We start from the raw sequence: 6,641 nt of genomic DNA on the forward strand, positions 1-6,641 counted from the left end.
TTTTTTCTTTTTATTTTAAGTGTGGGGTACAATTCAAGGTTAGGTATACAAATGGTCATTATAGAGTTACCCTCGTTGATGAGGTGTCCCCAGCAGTTTTCCACTACTGCCAATTCTTTTCTTATAGTATTATGATACTTGTTCAAGGTCTGCTTAAGAATGAGATCATGTGGTACCCAGTTCTTTGTTTCTGTGATAGATCACTCAGTATTATAGACTCTAAGTCCATCCAAGTTGCTGCGAAGTCCATAATTTTGTCCTTCTTTATGGCTGTGTAATATTTCATTGTGTGTATGTACCACGTTTTAAAGAATCCAGTCCTCTTCCCATGGGCAGCACAGTTGGTTCCATGTTTTTGCTATTGTGACTAATGCTGCAATAAACATGTGTGTGCAGGTATCTTTTTCATAGAGTGATTTGAGTTCCTCTGGGTATATTACCAGCAAGAGAATTGCGGGGTCATATAGAAGGTCAACTTTTAGATCTTTTAGGAATTGCCAAACTGTTATCCACAGAGGTTGTACTAGTTTACACTCCCACCAACAGTGTAGAATTGTTCCCTTTTCCTGCATCCTCTCCAGCTTCTGTTGTTTTTTTGTTATTGATGATGGCCATCCTGATGGAGTTAGGTGGTATCTCAGTGTGGTTTTAATTTGCATTTCTTTGATGACTAGTGAGGCTGAGCATTTTTTCATGTATCTTTTGACTCCTTGTATGTCTTCTTTTGAGAAGAGTCTATTCATATCTTGTGCCCACTTTGTAATAGGGCTGTTTTTTTTTTTTTTTCCCCCGGCATGTTTCCTTGTAAATCCTGGACATTAAGCTTTTGTCAGATATATAGTTGGCAAATATTTTTTTCCCATTCTGTGGGCTGTCTCCCTGCTTTCTTGATGGTTTCTTTCTTTCTTTTTTTTTGAGTTGGAGTCTCACTCTGTTGCCCAGACTGGGAGTGCAGTGGCATGTTCACAGCCACCCCCGTGTCGACCTGCTGGGTTCTGGCGATCCTTCTACCTCAGCCTTCCAAGTAGCTGGAACTACAGGTGCGTGCTACCATGCCCAGCTAATTTTTTGATTTATTGTAGAGATGAGGTCTCACCAAGTTGCCCAGGCTGGTCTGGAACCTGTGGGTTCAGGCAATCCACTCGCCTTGGCCTCCCAAAGTGCTGGGATTACAGGCTGAGCCACCGGGCCTGGCCTCCTGATGGTTTCTTTGACTTTGCAGAAGCTTTTCAGTTTGATGAAGTCCCACTTGTCTGTCTTATCCCTTATGGCCTGGGCATTTGGAGTTTTGATCAGGAGTTGGTTGCTAGCTCCAATTTCCATAAGAGTCATACTGGTTTCTTTTACTTAGTAACACACATTTAAGTTTCCTGACTGTGTCTTCAATGTCTTGATAGATTACGTCTCTTTAGTACTGAATAATGTTCCGTTGTCTGGATGTATCACAGTTTACTTATCCACAAATACCTCTTTTAAGACTTTGTAGGTTTCCTGTGAACTTTCTTGGGGTTCACTCTCTTAGACAAATGCCTCACCCACAGGTATCTTCAAGCTGTTGATTTTTCAAGGAATTTGACCTTATGTAATTAAAGGAGTTGGCTAAGCAGTTTCTGCAAGGATCTTGTTTTTGCGTCTGATTCTGCAGTTGGAAGATTATGAAGCAAGCAGCCAGAGAGAGGAGATGGAAGTAAAGTGGGAGAGAGCAAGAACAAGCTGGAGCCCACAATCAAAGTTGAAGGCCACAGGGAGAGACTAAATTTCACCATCAGGTTTTGCTTGTTGCCTTTGACTTTGATGGCATGAGTGGCCTGCAGAAGTTGACTTCCTTTGTTATGAAGCTTAGCACATATATAGGGCTTGGGAGTACAAGAAGCTGACAGCAAATATAGGGGAGAAAGGGCAGTGGCAGGCCCAGCCATTGTATCATACCAGTGAGGTAAGCCATGAGATAAGTCAGAATGTCCGGGAGTTACAAAATTGCTGCTGCCTCAGTTCTGCCCTCCAGATCTCCCACAGAAACTCTCTTGTAGGCTTCCCTAGCCAGATAGGTACAGGAAAGGAAATTCTGGGAAATGCAGTTCAACCTAGCTAAGGTATCTAAGTTGTTTGTTGCTATTTGCTACAAATAAGACAATAATTTATAATAGCTAGTGTATATAAAGTGCTTTCCATATTTTGATTTATTAGAATAGATTTTAGAAGCCCAATTGCTGGTTCAAATGGAATGAACTTTTCCTGAAGGCTTTTAAGCCTTTATAGCTATATTTGTTCCAAAAGTTTCCTATTAAAACATAAATATGCTCATGGTGTTTTACCAGTTTCATTGTACAATTGCATACATATATGCATTTATTCATTTATTAAAATACCTTTTCTTGATTATCCACTACACTCAAATAGAAGCAAAGAATGCTCATTTTATTAAAGTATGATCTGTTTTAAGTTTTTTTCAAATGTTGTGTCCCTGGCCAGGCATGGTGACTCCTAGCACTTTGGGAGGCAGAGGTGAGAGTATTGCCTGAGCCCAGGGATTTGAGCTCAGCCTGGGTAACATGGCAAGACTTTGTTTATACAACAAATAAAAAAGTTAGCTGGGTGTGGTGGCGTGCGCCTGTAGTTCTAGCTACTTGGAAGGCTGAGGTGGAAAGATCATCTGAGCCCAGCAGGTTGAGGTAGCTGAGCCCACAGTGGTAGCTGTGAACATGCCACTGCACTCCAACCTGGGTGACAGAGTAAGACTCCAACTCAAAAACAAAACAAAACAAGACAAGACAAATATTGCTTCCCAAGACACTTAAAATTTATGCCATTGCTTTATTATGAGTAATAAAGTATATGTTTTTACTTATATGGGTTTTTTTTGTAGTAGTTTGAATATGTCTCATAGTTAATTTTGCCCACTGAACATGAATATTTTCCTAATCAATGAGTGCATCTTATATTTGATCTTTTGCATAATAGCTGCTTGATTAATGCTTGTTGATAGATTCATTTGCAGTATCTGTTCATGTCCTCTGCTCCTTTAAACTTTTCTGCATTGCTGATGCTTAAAAAGCATTCTGGTAAACTTTTAATTTAGAGTTGTTGAAGAGTGATTGAAGCTGTCAAATTTCTTTGTGGGTGGGATAATGCAGTTAGTACTCTTCATTTTGGATAATGAAGTTATAAATTTTCTTTCAGAGCATTATATGAGATGTATAAACTTCATTAATGTCAAGCTAATATTTTGACACATAATCCTTTTTATTTTATGTTTACTTAAAAATGGTAGAAAATGTCAGACTTTTATTTTTTATTGATTTCATTATCAATTTTTAGTTTTTAAGCATTTTAATTAGCATCATGTGGCTGAGTGCAGTGGCTCATGCCTGTAATCCTGGTACTTCTGGAGGTGAAGGCAGGAAGATTGCTTGAGGCCAGGAGTTTGAGACTACCCTAGACAATATAATGAGATCCTGTCTGTACAAAAATATAAAAAGTAATTAGCTTGGTGCATAGCACATACCTGTATTTCTAGTTACTTGGGAAGCTGAGGCGGGAGATTCCTTGAACCCAGGAGTTCAAGCCTGCAGTGAGTTATGATTGGTGTCACTGAACTCCAGCCTGGGTGACAAGAGCGAGACCTTGTTGCAAAGTAAAAAGGAAAATAGGGGTTGGGCACGGTGGCTCAAACCTGTAATCCCAGCACTTTGGGAGGCTGAGGTGAGAGGATTGCCTGAGCCCACAGGTTCAAGAACAGCCTGGGCAACTTAGTGAGACCTCATCTCTACAATAAATAAAAAAATTAGCGGGGTGTGGTAGTGCATGCCTGTAGTTCTGGCTACTTGGAAGGCTAAGGTATCGCCTGAGTCCAGCAGGTCGATGCTGGGGTAGCTGTGAGTTTACCACTGCACTCCAGCCTGGGAGACAAAAATAAGGAAAATAGCAATAATTAACATTATGTATAATGTGACTCAGTACTGTGAGAGTTTTCTTTCCATTTCATTTGTGAATGAGAGTGTCTCTGAAAGATAGAGATTAAAAAAAAATCAAGTCACAGTACCATTGTCATTCTTAAAAAGAATTCATAATAATTCCTAAATATAATTAAGTATGCAATGTTTGAGTTTCCTCATGTTCTGCTATTTTTTTTTTGTTTTGCTTTATTTTATTTTATTTACTTTTTTTGAATCTGGGTTTCACTGTCACTCAGGCTAGAGTGCAGTGACACAATCACAGCTCACTGCAGCCTCAACCTCCTGGGCTCAGGCAGTCTTTCAGCATCAGTCTTCAGAGTAGCAGGGACTACAGGTGTGTGCTACTACACCTGGCTAGTTTTTAAAATGTTCTGTAGAGATGAAGTCTTGTTATGTTTCCCATACTGGTCTCAAACTCCTGGACTCAAATGATCCTTCTGCCTCGGCCTCCCAAAGTGTTGGGATTATAGGCGTGAGCCACTATCCAACCTGTTTAGATACAACTGGTTTATTTGAGTCATGAAACTAGTAAGATGTGCACATTTCATTTGTTGTGTACATCTCTTAAATCCTTTTGCATTCTGTAGATTCTCCTCACCCACCCCTTTTTTCTTGACATTTATGTGTTGGGGAAATTGGATCAATTTTTTTCTGCAGAATTTTCTGTATTCTCGATTATTTTCTGTAAACTGATTGAGGCTTTATTAGATTCATATTCAGTTTTTGATTGTGAGAAAATTTTTTTTTAATGATTAATAGAAGATTTATTTAAGCAAGAATACATATAGTCATTATTGCCAGACTTAATATGAAATGTTAAATGTGCTATCCAACTTCCCTTCTTGGATAAGTTTTTCTTTCTTCTCCCTGTCAGTTTTGAAAACATAATACCAGAAGAAAAGGGGCCCAAATCCACACACAGCTCCTAGGAGTGAGTTCTTGGGAGTGGGTCTGAAATTGGGATAGATATTTGCTGATCTTGCATAGGTCCAAGGAAGCAAGGCAGGATCGTTGATGAACCCTCGGCGGTTAGGGTTGTTGTACTGAAGCAGGTACTCTCGTTTAAGCTGGGATCTTATGGTCAACCGCTTGGCTTGCGCCTTCCAGGTTTCTGGAGATATGTCATATTCGGCCGGGTCGAGGGTCGAGGGCAGAGTAGCCAGGCGTGACAGAACATACTTGGAGAATGACATCTTGGCTCCCAGCGCACAACTCGTGAGAAATTTTTATAGGTGGGTTTTGTATTTGCTATTGCATCATATCAGGAAACACACGAAGTCTGGTGTGTGTCTTTCTTTTTTTTCCTTTAAGACAGGGTCTTGCTATGTTGCCCATGCTGATCTAAACTCCTGGGCTCAAGTGATCCTTTTGCCTCAGCTTCTTGATATCTGGGATTAGAGGTTCATACTTGACTGTTATGTATCTTTTGTGATGTTAAGATTGGTGCATATGGGATTACTAATCTAGTGAATTTAGGTATTGTTATATTGCTATATCTGTTTTCAAGTTCACTGTCAGTCTTTTACCCAAGACTTAGACACATTAGTAACCATGCTTAGGTCCATTATTTCATCCGGGGTTCCAAATTGAGATGTTTTAAATCTATTCTTTTTTCTCAGTGGATTCTTCTGTAATGAAGAACTTTATAAGATGAACTATTTGGTTACCCAGTGGTACAGTTTCTGTAGGAAAGATAGGATAAGTGCTTGATTCTTCCCCTTTGTTTTCCATTTCTCAGAATAGCAAGTCATTTCCTTTAAAGATAATTGAGTAATAGCCTACCTGACAAAAAGGATACACATTTTCATTTAGACATCTTTTAATTTTATGTATCATCATATACTTATTAGAACAGAATTATTAAGACGTTTTTCTCTATATTGTACACACTATTGATTTTTACACATTATACTTCTTTTGAAATATTATTGTATAACAAGATTAGACTTGATAACGAGAGCAATAGCTTTTTTTTTTGATATTTTAGAAAAAATGCCAGTTTTTGTCTCTAAGTTTACCCGTCCTTTTAACACTATAAGAAGATACTTGATCCAACTATTAATTTACAGCAAGTGAGTTCATGTAATCTGAACCAAGACTGAATGTGACACTAAAGCGCTTTAGTGAGTGTATGTTGCTATGGGATGAAATTTCAGGTAGGAAATAACTGCATTGTTTAGCATCAGATAGTCAAGTTAGTATATTCTACTTGACTGCTTTTAGAAAATGAACTTTTCTTTTAAACTAGGAGCCAGAGAAGCTAGCAAAAATTGCTTTAGATTTAAAGTAGTATTTTTTCTTTGAATAGGAAATATCTTTACTTTTATAAATGCACAACAGTAAAGGAAATGTGACACAGGCTTTAAAAAGCATTTCTTCTGACTCTTAAAAACTGATATATGGCTGGGCGTGGTGGCTCACGCCGATAATCCTACCACTTTGGGAGGCTGAGGTGAGAGGATAGCCTGAGCCCATGGGTTTGTGACCAGCCTGAGCAACACGGTGAGACCTTGTCTCTACAACAAATCATAAAATTAGCCAGGTGTAGTGGTGCTCGCCTGTAGTTCTAGCTACGTGGAAGGCTGAGGCAGAAGGATACCTGAGCCCAGCAGGTCAAGGCTGCAGTAGCCGTGAGTGTGCCACTGTACTCCAGCCTGGGTGACAGAGTGAGACTCCAACTCAAAA

General features: G+C 39.2%; 1 pseudogene across 1 annotated transcript; it reads right to left on the bottom strand.

Annotated features, from left to right (window-relative positions):
* Window positions 1-4,694: 4,694 nt before the first annotated feature.
* LOC103252649 lies at window positions 4,695-5,149 on the bottom strand (annotated as a pseudogene). Its single transcript, XR_002481522.1, has one exon. The product of XR_002481522.1 is annotated as an NADH dehydrogenase [ubiquinone] 1 beta subcomplex subunit 4 pseudogene (transcript).
* Window positions 5,150-6,641: the final 1,492 nt, after the last annotated feature.

This window comes from Carlito syrichta, unplaced genomic scaffold (assembly GCF_000164805.1).
Source record: "Carlito syrichta isolate Samal-C Ts95f unplaced genomic scaffold, Tarsius_syrichta-2.0.1 Scaffold169198, whole genome shotgun sequence".
Taxonomy (NCBI): Eukaryota; Metazoa; Chordata; class Mammalia; order Primates; family Tarsiidae; genus Carlito; species Carlito syrichta.